Genomic DNA, 25,205 nt, shown 5'->3' with positions numbered 1-25,205 from the left:
ATGGGCAGTTGAGCCCCATGGACCCTCGATGGTGGGTTTATGTGACTGCCGGCCAGACACCCCTTTGCTCCTGCCCTCTGTGCTCCTCTCGGGTCCACTGCAGGATGCAGAGCAGGTCTGTAGCGGGCCAGGCTGGCGCCCAAGGGAATAAGAACTCACCTGTGTGTTCCACATCAGTCTCCCTTTCCTTCTGCTGGGGGTCAGCTTGGAGAACTCCACCAGCCGACCGGAAGGCTTCCAGTTTGGGGGAAGGGTTACACAGCGGGCCTCCAGCAGCTACCTGCAGGCAGAGGAACACTAGGCCTCACAATTCTGAGCAAGGTATGAGGAAGAGTGGCTTTGTTTCCCTCTTTTTGGAGAAGGAATCTGTTGGCTGGTGGGATGCAAGGTCCTGGAGCAAGCACCCCCAATAGGACTGCTCAGCAGGGAGCATTCCTAGGGAGCTGTAGCCGGAGACAGAGGGCCAGGGGCAGGGGCTGTACAGGTGAGCCTGTGCCCCAGCCCCAGCTGCAGGCCGGCGGTCCGTCACTAGCCAGGTGTTCTGAATGTGGGACCGGCTGGAGAGCATGGCAGTGAGCAATGAGGCCCTCCTGCACGCACGCCCAGTCTCTGACCTCAGCCTGCACAGCTGCACACAGGGGAGCCCGGGGAGGCTAAGCCACTGCCATCTGTCCCCAAAGGTTGGAGGAAGTGATCACACTCACCCATCTGACCCATCCCTCACTGTGTGAGCTGCACCTCTAGACTAGAAATGGACACCTGGTTCGAGCGGGGCCGTGTGAGTGTGGCAGAGCTGGGCTCATTGTGCAGGTGCCTCTAACTGGCCATGGATATGAAGCACAGTGGTGCCAGGCAGTGGCAGAAACTGGGGACACAGCCATTCCAGCCAGTAGGGCTTGGTTCCATGCATGGCCCTTAACCTGGGCGTGGGCCCTGACACCACACAGGGTGCCAAGGGGCACCTGACTCCAGCCACTTCCACCCCCCCCAAGGCCCGGGGCCAGGGTCACAACCCATCCCCTTCTGTAACATGCTCTTACAGTGCCTGATTCTGGGCTCCATCAGTCTTTCACTGCACATCACAAGCGGACCCCATCCCCAGAGGCCCCTTCACCTCGTCAGTGGCTGTGTAATGTGGCTTTGTGGGTCCACTGGGATGCCCTTTGGACCCCCATGGGTGGGCACCAGGGCAGTGGCCTGGCGGCTATGACATGTGCCCACGGCAGGGGCTGCATGCGCCGGTCCCCCTCAGGCCCCACCGGACCTCTGGGGCTGCCTGCCTCTCAGGCCTCTGCCGCTGCTGGCCTCCCGGCTCTGCCAGGCGAGAGGTGCACTGCAACATGGTTCTGGTTTCTGCCCACGTGGCCCTCAGGAGGAGGTGAGCAGCCTGTTGCCATCACTTGGGAGCCATTGTGAGCTCTCTCTTCACATCATTCCCCATTGTTCGGCCTTTTAGAAACTTCTCCCACGTTAAGAAAATTAGAGCTGTAAATGTCCCGTTTTGTGTTTTCCTTGGTTTAGGTGATAGATTGTTCCCAGGATGCTTGATTTTTGTGTGGTAGAATTTGTCACTTTTTGTAAGTGCTTTCTGGGATGTGTCCCACTTAGAAAGGCTTTTCTCTGTATTCTGATAATATAAAAAAGTATGTGTTTTCTTTGTACCTAATTCCATTTTTGTGAACAATCTGAATCATTTGGAAGTCATCCTGGCATGAAATGTGAGGTGGGGATCGGTTTAATTTTCCCCCATCTGTCTACATCCTGCTTTCAGAATGACTTGCCTCTGACTAGAAATCCTCAAGATGGTCACATCCCATGCATGTTTGGGGACTGTCTTAATTGTTAGAGCATCACAGTTTCATTTAGGGTTTCATAGCTGGTAGGGTTACATCCTCTTGGGGCTCTACTACAGGCTTTCGCATTTTTCCACAGGTATGTGAGAGTAAGTTGTCTAGACCCTACCCCCCTGCACACCTCCCCTGGCCTCCGTGGGCACTGACTCATCTCGATGCAGCATCCTGGGGGCGTCCTCGAGAAGACATGACTGCTGGGGACCTGTGAGCTGGGTGGGCACTTGGAGGCCCTCGCCCTCCCTGTGCCTGGAGTTGGGGTGCTACCTGCTCCATTCCCATAATCATTTACACTGTGTCTCATAAGGCTCTTGGGGCTTCCTGAGTCTTGGCCTACCACCCAACAAAGTAAACCAAGCAATGAGCTCACGGAGCCTTGAAGAGGCCTCCAGGGTGGCGTGTGCTCACGCCTGCCTGCATCTGTCTCAGCTTACCTCCTTGGTGAGCCTTTCCCAGCCCCTCCGAGGCCCCAGCAGCTCACAGCCACACAGGCCCAGGTGGACTTTTATCAGACCCCAGAAATGCTTTATCATAGGCATTTGTTGTTATATCTGCATCTACAGAGTGTAAGGTGCAAATTGTTTTACCATCTCTGAATCCCCAGGGCTTAGCATTTTGTATGGTGGTTACCTGCAAATACTTATTGTTAGGCAGGAAAATAGATATGAAGGGGGATGGAAAGGGAAAAAGGCCAGAAAGTCCACTAAAAAAGACCCAAAATGAATCAATTAAGCTCAAAAAGCCAAGAGCAACTTGGCCTGGAATGTTTGAATATTTCCCAGATAAAGGAAGGTACCTCAGCATAGCCCAAGTCTTTATTGTGTTAATCATGCAGGCCTAGCTTACTTTCTTTACCTTTACCTCCATGCTGTTTTTTACTCCTTCTGGCCCAAATTAAGTAGTTTGTAACCTAGGCAACTACTTTAGCATGCAGGCCCAACCATAAACAACACAGTGAAAGGCAGGAAAGATTCCATCTTAAAGGTTGTATTTTAATACCCAGAAAGTTAAAAATGTAAGATTCCTAACTTACTCTTTAGCAAACAGACAATAGCTCAGACCCCCTTGGGGGCTGGACAGGCAGCCTGTTTGATCTGCTCCCAGACCAAGAGGCCAGTGTCCCAGGGAGAAATCAGAGCGGGAACTTCCTTGTGTTAAGTTCATTCTAAGTATTCAAATCCCACTTAGCAAGTCTGCATCCCCAGCCCTTAGTCACATTCCTAAAGAATCCTTAAAAGGGGGAACCCCCAACCTTTTTGGGGCTCTTCTCTCTCTGAGGTCACCCGCACTGAGTGCGTAACCTTTTAACTTTAAACTCTCTTTTCAACCTTTCTGGGTGTGCTCCTCTCTCTGAGGTCACCCACACTTTCTAAGTGTGTAACCTTTTAATCTTAACTTTCTCTCTCCAACCTTTTAGGGTGCCTCTCCTTGGCTGTACTTTTTCTCTCTTTAAGTAACTTTAAATAAAACTTTTACTCTTCTTCACTTCTGTGTTTCTGCCCTTCCATTCTTTGTTGTGGTGGGGACAAGGGACCGAGCAAAATACACACAGTCCCCCAACATTTATAAAGTGCCTGAATGAATGAATGATTTCCTGCCCTGTACCTAAAAACACTTTCTCCACCCAGCTGAACAGTGCATACAATTATAATAGATATTATAATATGTTTTCTTCTTTTGGTTCAAGAAGTTGTGCTTATTAATGGATGAAGGCTCTAAAGATGTTTCAGCCTTAGGGGAGGTGTATGGATGTTAAGAGAGATGATCGTTTAGGGGCCTAATAACGGGTAAAGGAAGGAGAAGGTGCAGAAAGGTAATCAAAAGATGAGAGATGCTTTCCTCCAGTTTCTTCGCAGAAACTCATTGTCATAGCAATAGCAGCCATTTGTGGTACTTCTTCCAGCTTCCTACTTGCTGTTGAGGAGGAACTGAGAGCCACAACCTCTTCACACAGCAGGGCATTCTCCTGGCATCTCAGAATGGAGCTGGGGTCAGACTCGGGGAGATGCAGCCTGAGCTGGACCAGCACAGGCGGCCAAGGGAAAAAGCTGAGCTGCCAGGAGGTGAAGTGAAGGCTGCTGGGAGGTGGAGGCTGCCAGGAGATGGAGGCCAACTCAGCACGAGTTTCACAGGAGTTGGGGAGTTGGCTGCTGTGATGGCAAATAATCACAGTTGGGCAACAGCCCTCAGAGGTGATTTTTCAGAGATTTTCTGACTTCATTGACTCTATATGACCTGCTGACTGCAACATGGGGAGCCTTGAACAGCAATGGCAGTTTTCAAAGGCAGCTGCTGACTCCAGTGGACACCCCACACAGCATTGTTTGCCGGAGCTTCCAATGACTTGCTCTTGACAACAGGGCCAGAGAATACTGTTCTAAACAGGAAATGAGAAGAATGCCAGATCTGTGAATAGGAGATTGGCATGAGGAGGAGTCTGTGTCCATATAGTGTGGAATTTTTAGTCCTCCTAATTACATCAACAGTTTTATTGCAAGATTTGCCAATTTCTGCAGCAGAAATATGACTTAAAAATGCCAAAAAACAGTTATCATCTTTTTATTGTCTCCTTTCTGCTTATTCTAAACCATCTTGAACCAATAGTCCTTTATTTGCAAGGAGTGAGGAAAGGCAGGAATTGGGGTAATCATAAATTACATTTGACAGATTTATTGATCAATATTATTTATTGCAGTGTAACAATAGAAATTGAAGACATAAGGAAATTGTGAATTCACAATAATATTGGACGTTATAGAAGTTTTCTGTTAGAGTCATCTTTTCTATCAACACCAAAGGAAAACTTATCCACACAATTCCTGGAGCTGATCACGGCTCCCTGAGGAGCATCACAGAAGAAACCTGCAACTCCATGGCAGCTCCCACCAAGTGCAGCCTCTCATTATCAGCAGCAAGCCAAGGAATCTACTGAGGAACCCTGATGTTGGCATTTATCTTGGTCATTCTCACATCTGCTTCTCCAAGTATGATGCATTTAATAAACATGTTTATAAGCCAATGATTTGTTTCTGGCACTATTTTTGCTTCTTTTTACACAAAAATTCATTCATGGGGAGAAGATATGTTCATTGTCTCATTGTTAAGTGACCTTTCTTACTATGTTGTTATAAGATTGTACAGAGCATGCGAATAAGCACGGTCTTAGAAATCAAGCTGCAGGTTGGCATTTTAAACCACAATAGTCAGAAGTGAAGCATCCAGCCAAGGGGTGGGGGAGGGAGACCCCCCTCAGAGCATTCCCTAAGGACATCCCAGAGTTAAATAGCATCAGGAAATTGCTCTGATGTGTCTCATGATCTCCAGATGACAATGTGGTGTTTCATTTTAAGGCTATGTGTTAAGATGGAAAACCAAACAGAGCTAATTCAATTTGGTTTATAAAATAGTCTATGATTGAGGGGGGATAAAAAGGAGGGAGGCTGAGAGGGAGGGAGGACATGGTCTCTTGAGACCAGGCTGGAGCACTGCTCTGGCTCACCCACCACACTCTCGCCTACCCTTTTCATGGGGTGTCTTGAGTAATAGATGACGTGGTCTCTGTAGAATTCATACAGCAGCTCACAAAATCTCCTGAAGCAGATACATGATGTAATAAGAGGTCTGCCGCTGAGCCCTGTCTTGGCACTGTCCTTCATAAGATGCAGACTCAGACCCTTCCTACAGAGGAAGCCAGTACTGACACGGGGAGCAGGGAGTGTCACATGAGATATTTGAGGTATTTATGTTCGGTGCCGTGTTCCACACAGCTTGCTACAAGAAAGCATACACAAAAATGCCAACATACTGTAGTAATAACAAGGAATCAGGGCTAGAAAAAACATAACTGATAGGAAAGGGACAAGCCAGAAGGGTGAGGCCATGGCTACACTCAAGTCTTGTTTGGTCCTGTATTTCCTGGCAGGACAGTAAAGCAGGATCTGTTGCCCACGTGTGGCACAAACTGACTGGTGGGGCCGGTCTGCTGGCACACACCTGCCTCCCACCTCTGTGCTGGCTGTGGAGGGTCCCTGCAGCAGGGGGCCCCAGCCTCAGGCATCATGGCCTGTGAGAACTTGAAGGTGGCATTTCAGCAGTGGCCTACTGGAGGCAGTGGCTAGGGACAGAGCTTCAGGTCAGGGGCAAAGGTCTTCAGGCATGCAAGGGTCTTCTGGTGCTCCAGGAGCAGCCTGACTCCCTCTGGTCCTGGCCTGCACCCTGTGTTCATGTGAGCACATGAGGAGAGAGAAAACATAGGGCTGCTTGACAACATAGCCCAGGGCCTTGTGATAGCACAGGCCCTTTAAGAAGCTTCTAGAAAGAAATGGCCTCCTGGTGGGACCTCACCCCCCTAGTAACTCAGGGGCCAGGAAGCCTATACCCTGAACCCCAGAGTCAAGGGTCAATCCCATTGCTCCACTGACGACACTCCATTCTGTCTGACTTTTTATTTAATGTCCAGCCCAAGACTGACATGATACACTTCTGGAGAGCAAACAAATACAAGTCTTTGAACAAGAGAAAACAAAGAGATAAATGTGGCTATTGTTCCTCATCCAGAGTTAAATAACATCAGGAAATTGCTCTGATGGGTCTTAGAGTGTCAGGCTCTAAACCCCAAGGAAGATGCTGAGGCCGTAACGGTGAGACAGGGACCATGGATGTAGTCAGAGTAGGGTGAGGGCCTCTGGAGGGGGCAGGGCAGGATATTTGCAGTCAGAGCAATGTAACTACATGCAAAGAAACCCCCCTGCTAAAATTCTATGTTAAACATTGAGCTCTAGAATCATTCTTCAGTGAAATCAGTTAATGTTCCCCAGATAAAGAAGAGTAGCACATGTTTTATTATGCTAACCATTTATAATCATGTGTATGGTTCTCTTTAGCATACTAAAAGGCCCAGGCCTATGTGCTGTCTTTCTCCTTCAGATCAGATGAAGTGATTTTGCAAACTGGGCAACTAACATAGCAAGTAAGCCCAGGCGTAAACAACACAGTAAAAGGCAGGAAGGATTCCACCTTAGAGATAAGATTGCATTTTAATATCCAAGAAGTTAAGAAGTTAGAAATTCTTAACTTACTCTTTAGCAAACAATACCTCAGCCCACCTTGAGGACAGGGCAGATGATGCAAGTCCGCTCCCCTAAGTTTTTTTTGTGTTCTTGAAAAATCCTAAAATGCCTATAAAACCCCCTAGACAATGCACCACTATGGACTCTCTTGTCCCCTCCTGGCATGAGCCGGGAGCTCTGTCCTTCCACTTTATCTCTAAATAAAAGCCTGTACCTTGCTCTCCTACCTTGACTGTTTGTGAAGTTCATACTTCGGCTCCGCAAACAAGAACCCTGGCATCAGTGGGAGACTTACTTCCCAGGAAAGGCAGGGAGAGGTGAAGAGAAGCATGGAGGCTTTGCCCGTCTCTCCCTGACATTTTCCAGGTCTTGCTGTGGGGATCCCGGGCTGTGGCAGGAGTTCCCATCATGTGCCCAAGGCCACGTGTCACCCTGCAGGCCCGTTACTATGTCCCAAGGCCCTTGGTCTCTGCCTCATTCATGCCAGGAGGGATGACGTGGGTCCTGTCTGCACAGGGGACCTGGGGAAATATCGCAGACTCACCACTAACAGAAACAAAAATGCCTTATCTCATTTACTCTTCACTCCGACCCATTGTAAGGGCCTCTCCATCCCCATTTGGTATGTGAGGAAACTGAGATGTAGAGAGATTACATAGCTTGAAAGTGATTTACAACTGTTCGGGGAGTGTGTGTATTTCCTCATTCTTGTCCCACAGCAACAAAGAATGGAAGGGCAGAGACACAGTAGTGAAGCAGAGTAAAAGCTTTATTTAAGGTTACTTAATGAGAGAAGAAGGGCAGCAGGCAACCTCAGCAAGGAGAGGAACCCCACAAGGCTGGAGAGAAAGTTTAAGATTTAAAGGTTACACACTTGGAAAATGCAGGTGACCTCAGAGAGGAGTACCCCGAAAGGCTGGGAGTTCCCCCTTTTAAGGATTCTTTAGGAATGTGACTAAGGGCTGGGGGTGCAGACTTGCTAAGTGGGCTTTGAATACTTAGAATGAACTTAACACAAGGAAGTTCCCACTCTGATTTCTCCCTGGGACACTGGCCTCTTGGTCTGGGAGCAGATCAAAGAGGCTGCCTGTCCAGCCCCCAAGGGGGTCTGAGCTATTGTCTGTTTGCTAAAGAGTAAGTTAGGAATCTTACATTTTTAACTTTCTGGGTATTAAAATACAACCTTTAAGATGGAATCTTTCCTGCCTTTCACTGTGTTGTTTATGGTTGGGCCTGCATGCTAAAGTAGTTGCCTAGGTTACAAACTACTTAATTTGGGCCAGAAGGAGTAAAAAACAGCATGGAGGTAAAGGTAAAGAAAGTAAGCTAGGCCTGCATGATTAACACAATAAAGACTTGGGCTATGCTGAGGTACCTTCCTTTATCTGGGAAATATTCAAACATTCCAGGCCAAGTTGCTCTTGGCTTTTTGAGCTTTAATTGATTCATTTTGGGTCTTTTTTAGTGGACTTTCTGGCCTTTTTCTCTTTCCACCCTGCGCATTTCTATTTTCCTGCCTAACACAACCATTAAAAGATGACTCAGGACGCAATCACGGTGTCTCCTGTCGGGGGTGGGAGTGGAAATGGCAAAAGCGCCCCCTTTAAAAAGACGTGCGTTTCCTACATTTTCGAGTTGCTCCTGAGTAGCAAGGGTGTGGAAACCTCCAGGAAGTGTGAGGTAGTGGATGGAGGCGGAGTGGCCCTGGGGGCACCAGGTGGATGGGATTTGCCATCAGTCCACATGGCATCCCTGGGAGGCATCAGCATCTTCCCCATTTGCACACAATGGGCTGAGGCTTCTGGTCCACATGGGCCTCAGGCCATGCAGGCAGGAAATGGAGTTGCTGGAAGGGGAGACCTGCCCCTGAACTCTCCCTCTCCTGGGATATGCCCCAAACTGCACTACGTGCCTATTATTTACTTAATGCTCACTGCAGCCTGCCTACCTGGTGTGTCATTGTGCATTTACAGTCCCCTAGTGTTAGAGCTTTGATAAGGCCTCATAAAATACAGTCTCTTTATTTTTCAATCCTTGCATCATTTCAAAGTTTTGGGCATTCTGAGAACAGTCATGCAGGGGACACATTGTCCATTTTCACAGTATTTCAGTTCTGTGTCTGAAAGACCTAGATTAGAAGAGGAAAAAAAGTCAAATAAAATTCGGAGATTAAACTTCTGGTTTTTTTAAAAAGGAAAATGGAGAAAACCTTATTTCTCAGTTGATTCAACTAGCCTAGGTAACAAGCAACACCTCAGGTCACCACTTTACATCACTACACATGACTGCAGACAGCCTCCCCAACATTACCATTAGTCATTAGAGGCTAGCACTGAGGTTATTCTAAATAAAGTGTAATTTTTTCATCCCAGCATGATAGAATTATGCGTTTGCACCTTTTATGACTTTATGTTCTTGAAATTAGCTGTGAATCAGGAATAAGCTTGCCTGGAGATGCTGCATTTACTTGATATTGTAAAGTGAGAGTCACATGTGTAATACACATGTCTGAGTTGTGCTGTTCTGTGAAAGTTTGCAAATAAATCTTTCTGAATCAAACTGAAAATGTAGGATCTTCCTTTTGTGGGGCAAGATAATGCTCAGAAGAATGTTGGGGGCCGGGTTCTGAACTCTGCCTCTGCTCCTCACAGTGGCATCTGAGGCCTGCTCTTGGGGAGGATGAGGAGGTGAGCGGGGGCCTGAGAGACTCCTGGCTGACGGGCAGGACTCTGGGTCCTGTGGGATGTGGGAGTGTTACCACCTAACAATTCATTAATCTGTCCATGTGTTTTAGGCAGTTTTCTGGGTTTGTGTTATATTTAACAGTTTTAAAAAGTTGGTTTGCTTTAAAGAGGCCTACTGTGGACAAGGGAGGGTGACAAGCTCCACAGGTTTAGGATCCTTTGTGTATGTTTTGTTCAGAGTTGAATCTTCAGCACCTATAAAAGTTCCTGGCCTATTGTAGGGGCCTGATAACTATTTGTTGAAAAAGATTACAATAGATGAAAAAGTCATTCATTCACTCTGTCCTACATTGAGATGGGATATTTGGTAAAATATAGGTGCCAGCAAGGATTTAGATTCATTCATTAGGTCTGGGTTGGGGCCTAGGGATCAAAATTACTATTAATTCTTTATCATAAATATTTTCAAACAGACAGGAAAATAGAGTATAGTGATTGCACATATATTCATTACCTATATCAATAGTTATTAATAGTTTTGCCATGTTTACATCATCAAATTTTTAGCCAAAATATTAAAAAAATATTAAAAGGACACCATAAAAATCAGAATATTTTCCTTCTTAAAATCAATACCATTGTATAGTTAACATAATTAATGGTAATTTTCTTTCATCATCATCCAATACCTGATCCATATTTAAAATTTGCCAATTCTTCCAAAAAATGTATGTTACTCCCACTTTAGTCATACTCCCCACTGTGTTTGGTTGTTACATCTCTTATGTCACTTATGATCTAGAATGGTGCTCCCCTGCCCCTTTCTCTGGCATGACATTAACTTGGTGAAGAGACCAGGCCAGCTGTCCCTCAGAATGGCCTAGTTTCTGAATTTGTCCAACTTCTGAATTTGTGGTGGCATTTACCTTATTTCACTTACCCATGAATTCTCTGTACCCTGGAGTGTGGATACAGAGGATGGATTACATTCAGGTTAAACATTTCAGGCAAGACATCATCATTGATGCTGTATGATTTTACATTACCTCATGAGGTACATCTAACTGACTCTTTATCAGTAGCAAACAGCCTCATCTCTCCCTCATAAATTTCTATTTCTATTTTTAAACCATCAGATAATCTTTGCAGTCAGACTTGAGCAGCACTAGGGGCTGCAGTTCTCCATCAGTGTATCACCTAATGGCTTAATCATCCATTGATGATTCTTGCCTCCACCAATGACTTCACCAGGGCTTGCAAAATGTTGATTTCTTAATTTCTATCATTCCTTTTGTATTCATTAGTTGGCAGTCTTTGTCAGAAAGAAAGAACAAGGGAGAGATTAATCTCATCAACTGCTTCTTCTGGAAAGGCAAGGTATATAGTTATGTATTTGAATTGTTCCTCTAATAGTAAGGAAGAGACCTCAAATGTGTTTTGCCTGTTTTGTTTTTGGTTTTATCTTTTCTGAGTATCATTTTATAGATTTACTGGTTTGAATATAGTCAGTGGATTTCATTCATTTTGAGGCTGCAATTTTCCCATCTTTGGCCTGTAAGAGCCCCTTCAAACTGCCTCTTTTCCTGGCCCAGGAAGGTGTCCCCAGCTCACCAAGTGCACTCCCTCACCCAGACCCAGACCCAGCCACTTCTCTAAAGAGCCCTGGTTCCTTTCTTGGGGAAGCTAGTTAGAGACAGAACTCTGGCTGCTGAAGGTGCTCACTGCCACTGGGTCGTCAATGGTTCTAGGCCCATCAATGGGCAAATATAGGAGATGTGCTGCCAATGGGCTTCAGCCCTGGGCAAGTTCTCTATGGATTCAATGTGACCCAAGAAATTGACAGCTAAACGATCTTGGGGTGGAAGGGTTATACCCAACTTTATTTCCAGGTAGCAAGTCAGTAACTAAAATCCTGTTCACTCAGAGCAAGTCTGCATGCAGCAAGCCAGTCTCTGCCTCTGGGCCCCTCTGTCCCCACAGCCATCCTCTGGGCCTCTCTGCCTGTGCAGCAATCCCACACAGCCGTCCTCTGGGCCTCTCTGCACAGTCATCCTGCACAGCCATCCTCTGAGTCTCTGACCTCGGCACTGCCACCACTCTAGCCTCTGCTCTGCACTCCTGTAGCCTAGAAAGAGAAAGTGAGAAAATAACCAAAAAAGAGGCTTGGGGACCACAAGGTAATCTAAAGAGCTTCATGGGAAATCAAATTCCCGAGGCCTCACAGAAGACCCCAGGTATTAGAAGAAAATGTAACTTATTTTTCAGCTTTAAGACAACTTTTTTCATGACCCAACCAATGGTGTTAGGGAATTGTTTACCATTTTATATGCAGATGGGTTTGCACAATACAGCTTCAAGTTAGCAAATGTTTATCACAGAATAAGAAACTGTATCTGACTTGTGAATGCTATATTGTTTCAAAGGTGTTGTTTGTATTAAATGTTTTACTTGTGTATTTTATATACTTGTGTATATTTAGATTGCATCTGAAGAAATATGAAATTTAAAGACATGACAAGCACTTCAACTGAACAAAAAAGCAAAAAATTACTCCCAGGGTGTATCTTACATGTCAGTTCATACCGAGTCCCTTGATTGACTTGCGTCTGCCTATTGCCCTTCAAGTGCTATAAACAGATACTTCTCCACTCCACACCCAGCACATCGGTTCCAGGAAAGGCACAATTATTTCTTCAAGCAAACCTATGAAATGTTAGAAATGAGTTAGGAGGCAGCAACATGGAGATTGGGTTGTAAAAGTTTTAGGATGGAAAAGTTGGTAAAGAAAACAGCAGAGAGAAAGAGAGAAAAGACCATAAAAATTCTGCAACCCAAATCAGGATGGGATCAAGCTGGAGAGGAAAGCTGAGTTTTCCATTTGTCTGATAGCTGCCGTGTCTGAAGCTGTCATTTGCTTATCAGCTCACTTTTCCATTAAATCTCTGAGGTCCCTGACAGGTCAGCACTGACGGTACAGGAGATGCAGCTGTACAAATATCCATGTATTTTAAACACGCTCAAAAAATGTTTAAAACTGAAACTGCTGCCACTAATACCTAGCTGTGTTTCCACCTTTCTGTGTGGTTACATCTTAATGCTTTCCTGTATTAAAAGCCTTTCCTGAAATCCCCTGACAGGCCCTGTTTGATTAATTCATTCTTCTCCTCGGCCATCAGGGATCCAGGGAAATCCAGCAAGGCCAGCTGCGATTGGATGATGCTGTGACCCAGACTGAGTCAGCTTCATTTGATAAGCAGGAGGAGTCTTAGCCTCGGCCGGTAGTACATCTTAGGCTGCAGTGAACCCACTGTTTGCTGATGAGGCATGTTTTTGCCTCTGGTAAAACGTAGACATCAGCTGTCAATTCCTTCTGAGCTTAAAGAATGGGCTAAGATTCAGGAAAATGTTTTATACCCTTCAGAAATGATCAAAAAGGTGTTATCTTTGTCTCTTACATATTCAGGAATATTTGTAAATGTCTTCTCCATCTAAACTTGGCCATTTCTGTCCCTTTCTGATAACCAATGGGAAGGACAAGTATTGCCCATGAGCACTTAGTGCTGAAATATGACTCAGTAAATTATCCTCAGTTCAATGATTCATTTCCAAGTTTCCTCAATTCATTTTGATGATATTTTATCATATTTGCACAACTGCAGGAGTAACTAGGTATTATTCATTAAGCATTTATAATGTACCATGCTCAGGACTACACGTTTTACATTCATGACTCATTTAAGCCTCATAAATATAATTTGAGGGAGATACTATTATTATCTCACTTTATGGATATCCAAGAACTATTGCAGAAATATTCTAGGAGTGCCTAAGACTACAGAGTCTAGGTCATCTGAACCACTGTAATGATGGGGTCCAGGATATGCTACCCCAAATTATGGTAACTTGGCATGTTGAATATTTTAAGCTGAAGGAATTTGGTAAAATCAAGGAAGCAGGAAGTTCACTCTGACCTTCTCCACATCCTTCTCCCCTGAAAAAGATCATATACCCCTTATGTGAGAGGTACCCTCCCATATACAGAGGAAAGGAGGATCCTTTTATTTGAAGACAAAGGGACACAAAGAAGAATCCTAATGAACAGGCCTTGGTAAGTTCCCCCTGTTTACTACACTACCTCATACCCCTTAATCTGTCATATTTCTCCACAACTGTCCACTCCATATCAAACCAATCCCAAAAATGCTCATGGCCAAATGCTTCTCTGGGTCTTCATTTCCTTGTGAAGTCTCCCATATTATTTAAAACTTATACATAAGTGGGTGTAATTTTCTCTGCTTAATCTGTATTTGTCAGTTTAGTTTTCAGACCTAGCAACCCTAAGATGGTCAAGAACAACTCCCCCAACCCCTGCAATGGTCCCAGTTGATGCTAAGCACAGCACTCTACAGTGAGCACCATTCTATCATTCAGATGAGGAAATTGAAGCTCCAAGCATTTACATGACTGGCCTAAGATAGGGCTACCAGACTTGTGGTAAAAACACAGGATATAGTTCAGATGATAGCAAAAAATAGTTTAATATAGTTATGTCCAATAAATTATTCATTCTCTGAAATTCAAATTTAACTTGTATTTCTATGGCAACTTTAGACCACAGTCCCAGTTCTGGTGTAAGATAGGCTTCCTCTCTGAGCCCAGGGCTCTTTCCACCACCCCAGGGGGGGTGCCCACACTCCCCACCCAGAGCTGTGAATGGGCAGTTATAGAAATTGCCTCGGTCAGACCCTCAAATAGCCATGGAAGTTAATACTTGTCACTACAGCCACATCAGCCTTTTAGTTGGAATCTAATCCTTACACCTTGGGGTCAAACATTATAACATTTTTAATAAGTCAACTTAGTTTTGTTGTAAATCCTTCTTATCATGGGATAAGGAGATGCACTGAGACCAGGCAAGAGATTCTGGAAATACTGCAATTTTACCCACAACACTTTATACTTTATGATGCAGTTTTAAAGGGCATTGCTTTCTTAATCTCTCCAATGGTTGGTTATTAGTGAACACAAGCAACCTACTTTTGTATGTTGGTTTTGTCTCTTACAACTTTATTGAATTCATTTTTAGTTCTAACAGGTCTTTGGTGGAGTGGTGTGAGAAATTGGAATTCTAAAATCCCACTGTTTATACAGCAGGTCGTCCCAAGGCCCAGTGGCTACAGGGGATCCTCCCACGTGCCTTATAATGACTCCTGAACCCCTACAAGGTGAGTAGCACCCCCTTTCAGTGAATTGGATGTGAGGGCTTGGCCCCTGTTGATGCGGTGTGATTGATGACTGCTCTACTTTTCTCATGGTTGTTTTGCAAAGTTATTTACTATCCAGCAATTTCAAGCATACAGAAAACTTGCAGTGTCAGTAAAAATTCTCTTTATACTGAATTCCCCAGCGCCTCACTTTACCACAGTTGCCACTTCACACAAAATTCTGGAGCATCTACCCCAAACAGGGACACATTCCCAGGGAACCACCACCTGACCCCAAATGAGGGAAGTCTTAGGGTCTCCACATGATAATCCAATGCACAGACCCACTGCAGCTGTCACCATGCACCCCAGCTGTGTGCACACGTCTTTCTATCCTGAGGCAGTTTCCTTTTTCTGGAACTGTTCCTGAGACTTTCCCTCAGTTGAACTCTCTGAGACCTCACATAAATGGGATTACATAGTATTTGTCCTCTTTGAGGGGTGCATTTCATTGAGCATAATGGCTTTGGGGTCCATCTGTGCAGCAGGTGCCAGGACTCCCTTGTTTACTTCACTGTGTAGAGAATACATTTTGTTCATCTGTTTGTCTGTGGACACCCAGGTCGTCTCCACCTTTTGGATGTTGTGAATCATGGAGCTGTGAACATGGGTGTGCAAATATCTAAGTCCCTGCTTTCGTGTCACTTGGGCAAATGCCCTGAAATTGAATTGCTAAATATGTTAATTCTATGTTCTAGTTTCTAACCACCACCCCCCACAATGTTTTCAATGCAGCTTTGGACCATTTTTCTTTATTTCTGTATTTGGCAGAATAATGCAGTTTATGGGTCAACTCTGTTTTGTTCATCCATTTATGTCTTGATGAGCATTTGAGTAGTTTCTAACTTTTTGTTGTGGTGAGCAGTGCTTCCAAGAATTCACGGGCCAGTTTCTGTTTGAACAGCGTTTTCATTTCTTTGGGGTATTTATCTAGGAGTGGGTGTTAACCCACAATTAGGTAATTGTATTATATATTATGAGGAAACACCAAACTGTTGTATGCAGGCTGCACGTTTTACATTTCCACAACAAAGGTTAGGGCCTCCAATTCCTCTACATCCTTGGTAGCATGTGGTTTTGAATTTTCCTGAGTATGGCCATTGCTGTGTGCTTGCAGGGGGGTCACTGTGGTTTAATTTTCATTTCCATAGTGGCTAATGCTGTGTGATACCTTTCCACTGGTATGGCAAGAAGAAAAGGTGATGCTCTGGGATACCAGCTCCATCACTTTCTTCCCCTTAGTGAATCCAACTGATGGTTTGGGCTTAGCAGCAGTGCTGAGATAGCTATAAAAGAGCCAAGAACCTGGGGCTAGTTCCCCACTTTTCCGGTATAAAGTGCCTCCCAGGGAAGCTCTGCATTTAATATGGCATCCTGTCAATCAAGACATAGGAATAAAGGGGAATGTTTGGAAATTGCAAGAGAAAATATTTGTTTCTCAGAGGTTGCACAAGGTCTTATTGGAAGTGCCAGCCACTTGCTGGAAAAACTAGTGCTGGCAAGACCTGGAGGAGGGACCTCAGGCCCAGAGGCAATGTCATCAGCGTGTTGGCCCACACCTTAAGGATCAGTGGGTCCAGTGGACTGCATAAGTAGCAAGCCCATTCCCAGAGACAAGAACTACCAGTGGCATCCTGGCAAGAGTAGTAAAGACCTGAAAAATGCAAGATGATAAAAGCAGAGTTCAAAATCTTTATAAAATATGATATCGATTCTATAAGACAATTTTCAGGCAGATCTGCTGCTCAAACCTCCATTGCCAGAAGGCCACTAAGATTTACTGCACACCTCCACTGGCCAGTATGGTATCCAGTAACCACATGAGGCTATTTTGCACTTGAAGTGTGACTAGTCCAAGTTGAAATGTCCTGAAAGTGTAAAATGTGCAGCAGATTTCAAAGAAAAAGAGAATGCAAATTATCTCATTAATGATTAATGCAAACAGGCATGACAGATCTTTCTGGGTTGATGTAAGAGATCTAAAACTGGACTATAGCTATGGTTGTACAACTATTTAATTTGCTAAAAATCATTTAATTGCACACTTAACATGGGGATTTGTAATATATAAGTAATAAATGGACAGGTTTTTAAAGCAGAGAAATATACAAGAGCTAAGGGATGACATCTGGAGGGAGATTACAGAAATGAAACAATCTCTGGAAGGATTTATAAGCAGAATGGATAAGATGCAAGAGGCCATTGATGGAATAGAAACCATTGATGGAATAGAGAACAGGAATGCATAGAAGCTGATGCAGAGAGAGATAAAAGGATAAAAGGAAACACAAAAGAGCACAGAATAAAATAACCAACATACAAAGAATGGAGGAGGAGGAATAAGAAGGGAGAGAAATAAAGAATCACCAGACAGTGTTTATAACAGCTTAATAAGCAAGTTATGTTAGACAGTAAGATACTAAAGAAGCTAACCTTGAACCTTTGGTAACCACAAATCTAAAGCCTGCAATGGCAATAAGTACATATCTTTCAATAGTCACCCTAAATGTAAATGGAATGAATGCAACAATCAAAAGACACAGAATAATAGAATGGATAAAAAAGCAAGACCCATCTATATGCTGCTTGCAAGAAACTCACCTCAAACCCAAAGACATACACAGACTAAAAGTGAAGGGATGGAAAAAGATATTTCATGCAAATAACAGGGAGAAAAAAGCAGGTGTTGCAATACTAGTATCAGACAAAATAAATGTCAAAACAAAGAAAGTAACAAGAGATAAAGAAGGACCTTACATAATGATAAAGGGCTCAGTCCAACAAGAGATATAACCATTCTAAATATATATGCACCCAACACAGGAGCACCAGCATATGTGAAGCAAATACTAACAGAACTAAAGGAGGAAATAGAATAGAATAACGGAGACTTCAACACACCACTCACTCCATAGGACAGATCCACCGGACAGAAAATAAGTAAGGACACAGGGGCACTGAAGAACACACTAGAACAGATGGGCCTAATAGACATCTATAGAACTCTACATCCCAAAGCAGCAGGATACACATTCTTCTCAAGTGCACATGGAACATTCTCCAGAATAGACCACATACTAGGCCACAAAAAGAGCCTCAGTAAATTCCAAAAGATTGAAACTCTACCAACCAACTTTTCAGACTACAAAGGTATAAAACTAGAAACAGTACAAAGAAAACAAAAACACTCACAAACACATGGAGGCTTAACAACATGCTCTGAAATAATCAATGGATCAACCACAAAATTAAAACGGAGATCCAACAATACATGGAAACAAACGACAACAACAGCACAAAGCCCCAACTTCTGTGGGACGCAGCAAAAGCAGTCTTAAGAGGAAAGTATATAGCAATCCAGGCACACTTAAAGAAGGAAGAACAATCCCAAATGAACAGTCTAACATCACAATTATGAAAACTGGATAAAGAAGAACAAATGAGGCCTAAAGTCAGCAGAAGAAGGTACATAATAAAGATCAGAGAAGAAATAAACAAAATTGAGAAGAATAAAACAATAGAAAAAAATCAATGAAACCAAGAGCTGGTTCTTTGAGAAGACAAACAAAATAGATAAGCCTCTAGCCAAACTTATTAAGAGAAAAAGAGAATCAACATACATCAACAGAATCAGAAACGAGAATGGAAAAATCACGACAGACTCCACAGAAATCCAAAGAATTATTAAAGACTACTAAGAAAACCTATACGCTAACAAGCTGGAAAACCTAGAAGAAATGGAAAAATTCCTAGAAAAATACAACCTTCCAAGACTGACCAAGGAAGAAACACAAAAGTTAAACCAAATTGAAGTGGTAATCAAAAAACTACCCAAGGACAAACCCCCGGGCCAGATGGATTCGCCTCAGAATTTTATCAGACATACAGAGAAGATATAATACCCATTCTTCTTAAAGTTTTCCAAAAAACAGAAGAGGAGGAAATACTCCCAAATTCATTCTATGAAGCCAATATCACCCTAATACCAAAACCAGGCAAAGACCCCACCAATAAAGAAAATTACAGACCAATAACCCTGATGAACGTAGATGCAAAAATACTCAACAAAATATTAGCAAACCGAATTCAGAAATACATCAAAAGGATCATACACCATGACCAAGTGGGATTCATCCCAGAGATGCAAGGATGATACAACATTCGAAAATCCATCAATATCATCCACCACATCAACAAAAAGAAGGACAAAAACTACATGATCATTTGCATAGATGCTGAAAAAGCATTTGAGAAAATACAACATCCATTCATGATAAAAACTCTCAGCAAAATGGGTATAGAGGGCAAGTACCTCAACATAATAAAGGCCATCTATGAAAAACCCAAAGCTAACATCATACTGAACAGTGAGAAGTTGAAAGGTTTTCCTCTGAGATTGGGAACTAGACAGGGATGCCCACTCTCCCCACTGTTGTTTAACATAGTACTGGAGGTCCTAGCCACGGCAATCAGACAAAACAAAGAAATACAAGGAATCCAGATTGGTAAAGAAGAAGTGAAACTGTCATTATTTGCAGATGACATGATATTGTACATAAATTACCCTAAAGACTCCACTCCAAAATTACTAGAACTGATATCAGAATACAGCAAAGTTGCAGGACACAAAATTAACACACAGAAATCTGTGGCTTTCCTATACACCAACAATGAACCAATAGAAAGAGAAATCAGGAAAACAATTCCATTCACAACTGCATCCAAAATAATAAGATACCTAGGAATAAACCTAACCAAAGAAGTGAAAGACCTATACCCTGAAAACTATAAGACACTCTTAAGAGAAATTAAAGAGGACACTATCAAATGGAAACTCATCCCATGCTCTTGGATAGGAAGAATTAATATAGTCAAAATGGCCATCATGCCCAAAGCAACATACAGATTTGATGCAATCCCTATCAAATTACCAACAACATTCTTCAGCGAACTGGAACAAATAGTTCAAAAATTCATATGGAACACCAAAGACCCCAAATAGCCAAAGCAATCCTGAAAAAGAAGAATAAAGTGGGGGGTATCTCACTCCCCGACTTCAAGCTCTACTACAAAGCCATAGTAATGAAGACAATTTGCTACTGGGACAAGAACAGAGCCACAGACCAGTGGAACAGACTAGAGACTCCAGACATTAACCCAAACATATATGGTCAATTAATATTTGACAAAGGAGCCATGGACATACAATGGGGGAAATGACAGTCTCTTCAACAGATGGTGCTGGCAAAACTGGACAGCTACATGTAAAAGAATGAAACTGGATCACTGTCTAACCCCATACACAAAAATAAATTCAAAATGGATCAATGACCCAAATGTAAGTCATGAAACCATAAAACTTAGAGAAAAACAAAGGCAAAAATCTCTTGGACATAAACATTAGCAACTTCTGCATGAACATATCTCCCCGGGCAAGGAAAACAAAAGCTAAAATGAACAGGTGGGACTACATTAAGCTGAAAAGCTTCTGTACAGCAAAGGGCACCATTAATAGAACAAAAAGGTACCCTACAGTATGGGAGAGTATATTCGTAAATGACAGATCTGATAAAGGGTTGACATCCAAAATATATAAAGAGCTCACGTGCCTAAACAAACAAAAATCAAGTAATCCAATTAAGAAATGGGTGGAGGAGCTGAACAGACGGTTCTCCAAAGAAGAAATTCAGATGGCCAACAGACACATGAAAAGATGCTCCACATTGCTTGTCATCAGAGAAATGCAAATTAAAACCACAATGAGATATCAACTCACAGCAGTAAGGATAGCCACCATCCAAAAGACAAACAACAACAAATGTTGGTGAGGTTGTGGAGAAAGGGGAACCCTCGTACACTGCTGGTGGGAATGTAAATTAGTTCAGCCATTGTGGAAAGAAGTATGGAGGTTCCTCAAAATGCTTAAAATAGAAATACCATTTGACCCAGGAATTCCACTCCTAGGAATTTACCCTAAGAATGCAGCAGCCCAGTTTGAAAAAGACACATGCAGCCCTATGTTTCTCCCAGCACTATTTACAATAGCCAAGAAATGGAAGCAACGTAAGTGTCCATCAGTAGATGAATGGATAAAGAAGATGTGGTACATATACACAATGGAATATTATTCAGCCATAAGAACAAAACAAATCCTACCATTTGCAACAACATGGATGGATCTAGAGGGTATTATGCTCAGTGAAAGAAGCTAAGTGGAGAAAGACAAATACCAAAAGATTTCACTCATATGTGGAGTATAAGAACAAAGAAAAACTGAAGGAACAATACAACAGCGGAATCACAGAACCTAAGAAGGGACTAACAGTTACCAAAGGTAAAGGGACAGGGGAGAATGGGAGGGTAGGGAGGGATAAGGGTGGGGAAGAAGAAAGGGGGTATTATGATTCACGTGTATAATGTGGGGGCTGGGGGACCGTGGGGAGGGCTGTGCAACCCAGAGAAAAGAAGTAGTGATTCTACAACATCTTACTGCTCTGATGTATATTGACTGTAATGGGGTTTGTGGGGGGACTTGGTGAAGGGGAGAGCCTAATAAACATAATGTTCGTCATGTAATTGTAGATTAATGATAACAAAAAAAATGAAAGTTAGACACTTAGGTCATCTCACTCATGAAAATAAATTCCAGATGGTTAAATTTTAGAAGAAACATGGATAATGCATCATGTTTTAAAATAATTATGTAGGTCTATTTACAGAGATACCATGTATCATTTTGAAATTTGTCCTTTGTAAAAGTGAAGCCTGACCAGCAGTATAAATGGGGAATGACGTCGGCCTTTGCTGCTGCTTGTCAAGTTGTGTGCCCTGGCTCGAAAAGGGGGTATTTTCTTTTCCTAATTTTACTTCCGTTGGGGGCTTTATGCACTTTGCCACTAGAAGAGGGCACCTTTTCCAATGGGCACAAAAACCTTGCATGCTAGCAGCAACCAATAGTTATTAGTAGTAAACAGCTAATATGTACATATGTGATTTTTTTTTTAAATAATTATTTTTTTTATTGAAGGGTAGTTGACGCACAGTATTACATTACATTAGTTTCAAGTGTACAACACAGTGATAAAACATTTATATACATAATTCTAGGTTCCAGCTATCACCCTACCAAGCTGTTACAATAACTTGACTATATTCCTTATGCTATACATTACATCCCGGTTACTTATTTATTTTACCATTGGAAGTCTGTCCTTTTTTTTTTTTTTTTTTTTTTTGTGAGGGCATCTCTCATATTTATTGATCAAATGGTTGTTAACGACAATAAAATTCTGTATAGGGGAGTCAATGCTCAATGCACAATCATTAATCCACCCCAAGCCTAATTTTCGTCAGTCTCCAATCTTCTGAGGCATAACAAACAAGTTCTTACACGGTGAACAAATTCTTACATAATGAATAAGTTACATAGTGAACAGTACAAGGGCAGTCATCACAGAAACTTTCAGTTTTGCTCATGCATTATGAACTATAAACAGTCAGTTCAAATATGAATACTCATTTGGTTTTTATACTTGATTTATATGTGGATACCACATTTCTCTCTTTATTATTATTATTTTTAATAAAATGCTGAAGTGGTAGGTAGATACAAGATAAAGGTAGAAAACATAGTTTAGTGTTGTAAGAGAGCACATGTAGATGATCAGGTGTGTGCCTGTAGACTATGTGTTAATCCAAGCTAGACAAGGGCAATAAAACATCCACGGATGCAGAAGATTTCTCTCAGAACAGGGGGGGTGAGGTTCTAAGCCTCACCTCTGTTGATCCCCAATTTCTCACCTGATGACCCCCCTGCGACTGTGCCTGTCTTAGGTTGTTCCTCCCTTGAGGAATCTTACCCGTCTCTGGCTAACCAGTCATCTTCCGGGGCCATACAGGGAAATGTGAAGTTGGTAAGTGAGAGAGAAGCCTTATTGTTTGAAATGGTTAGCTTTTTATTTCTTTGCATATTTATGCCCTGTAGCTTCTATGCCCAGCATTTGCCTTGAGGTATCTTTACCACTTGGAGGAGTTATGATACTCGGTAAATTTGATATGAGGCACGAATTCTATTTAAGGGTTGTAATTAGGAAGGAAGAAGAAAAGCTATAGAAGTAGCAGGTGGAAGAAAACCTGGGAAGATTGATTATTTCTTTGACATATCTTCTTGTAGAGTAACTTCAGCATGTATAGGTTTTAAGCTACTACTTAAATTGCGCACACACATAAACATAATAGGAGTATAGTTACATAACCAAAGCATCTCTGTAATTACCAGCCATCTCCAGTGAAACCAAGAAAACCAGTTAGGCACCTTAGGCATTTGTGAAAACTTATCTATGATAGGGTGGATATTGTCCAACTGAACTTGAACAGTCTGAGAGAAATCAGACAAATTAAGACAACCCATTCCTGGGGAATGTTCACATCCCTTATGTTCTTTTAACAGTAAATAGTCTGTAGGTGTAAGATTTTGGAGCGCTACAATTTGCACTTCTCCTAATTCTTGGTTGAGTTCCAACAGTATAGATCCAGTCAAATTTGTTGTTTTACTGTATGCACAGGCCAGCTTAGATATCTCCTTTTTCATTCCCACGGCAAGTCCAGGAGCTGGTGGGATGAGTGCATCTACAGCTGTAGCAGTGCGTGGATCTTTGTTGAGGTTTTTTGATGATCATCTTCTGGCATGAGTCTTCCCGAGAGTGCTGATGTTGGAAGTTCTCTTTCATATCGTATCTTAGTTCATTTTCAGGGTAGCCCAATTAGGCTTTGATCTTCTGTATAAACGCAAACAGACCCTTTGCCTACACTTTTATGTGCCCTTTATACCCTTGTGTAGAACTCATTGGAGGTTACCACACAGGAACTGCCCTTTTTGTTTTGTTTTGTTTTGTTTTGTTTTTGGTATCACTAATCTACACTTACATGACAAATATTATGTTTACTAGGCTCTCCCCTATACCAGGTCTCCCCTATAAACCCCTTTACAGTCACTGTCCATCAGCATAGCAAAATGTTGTAGAATCACTACTTGCCTTCTCTGTGTTGTACAGCCCTCCCTTTTCTCCTACCCCCCCATGCATGTTAATCTTAATAACCCCCTACTTCTCCCCACCCCTTATCCCTCCCTACCCACCCATCCTCCCTAGTCCCTTTCCCTTTGGTACCTGTTAGTCCATTCTTGAGTTCTGTGATTCTGGTGCTGTTTTGTTCCTTCAGTTTTTCCTTTGTTCTTATATTCCACAGATAAGTGAAATCATTTGATATTTCTCTTTCGCTGCTTGGCTTGTTTCACTGAGCATAATACCCTCCAGCTCCATCCATGTTGCTGCAAATGCTTGGATTTGCCCTTTTCTTATGGCTGAGTAGTATTCCATTGTGTATAAATACCACATCTTCTTTATCCATTCATCTATCGATGGACATTTAGGTTGCTTCCAATTCTTGGCTATTGTAAATAGTGCTGCGATAAACATAGTGGTGCACTGATCTTTCTCATACTTGATTGCTGCATTCTTAGGGTAAATTCCTAGGAGTGCAATTCCTGGGTCAAATGGTAAGTCTGTTTTGAGCATTTTGATGTACCTCCATACTGCTTTCCACGATGGTTGAACTAACTTACATTCCCACCAGCAGTGTAGGAGGGTTCCCCTTTCTCCACAGCCTCGCCAACATTTGTTGTTGTTTGTCTTTTGGATGGCAGCCATCCTTACTGGTGTGAGGTGATACCTCATTGTAGTTTTAATTTGCATTTCTCTGATAATTAGCGATGTGGAGCATCTTTTCATGTGTCTGTTGGCCATCTGTATTTCTTTTTTGGAGAACTGTCTGTTCAGTTCCTCTGCCCATTTTTTAATTGGGTTATTTGTTTTTTGTTTGTTGAGGCGTGTGAGCTCTTTATATATTCTGGACGTCAAGCCTTTATCGGATGTGTCATTTTCAAATATATTCTCCCATACTGTAGGGATCCTTCGTGTTCTATTGATGGTGTCTTTTGCTGTACAGAAGCTTTTCAGCTTAATATAGTCCCACTTACTCATTTTTGCTGTTGTTTTCCTTGCCCGGGGAGATATGTTCAAGAAGAGGTCACTCATGTTTATGTCTAAGAGGTTTTTGCCTATGTTTTCTTCCAAGAGTTTAATGGTTTCATGGCTTACATTCAGGTCTTTGATCCATTTTGAGTTTACTTTTGTATATGGGGTTAGACAATGGTCCAGTTTCATTCTCCTACATGTAGCTGTCCAGTTTTGCCAGCACCACCTGTTGAAGAGACTGTCATTTCGCCATTGTATGTCCATGGCTCCTTTATCAAATATTAATTGACCATACATGTCTGGG

At 42.7% G+C, this 25,205-nt stretch overlaps 1 pseudogene; it reads left to right on the top strand.

The window, feature by feature from the left end:
* The first annotated feature begins 1,340 nt into the window (after positions 1–1,340).
* LOC130681508 (calcium/calmodulin-dependent protein kinase type 1G-like) overlaps positions 1,341–25,205 on the top strand; it is an 82,898-nt pseudogene continuing 59,033 nt past the window's right edge.

Source organism: Manis pentadactyla, chromosome 18 (genome assembly GCF_030020395.1).
Source record: "Manis pentadactyla isolate mManPen7 chromosome 18, mManPen7.hap1, whole genome shotgun sequence".
Lineage (NCBI taxonomy): Eukaryota > Metazoa > Chordata > Mammalia > Pholidota > Manidae > Manis > Manis pentadactyla.
The sequence above is the reverse complement of the archived record's forward strand: the minus strand, read 5'-3'. Positions and strand labels throughout refer to the sequence as shown.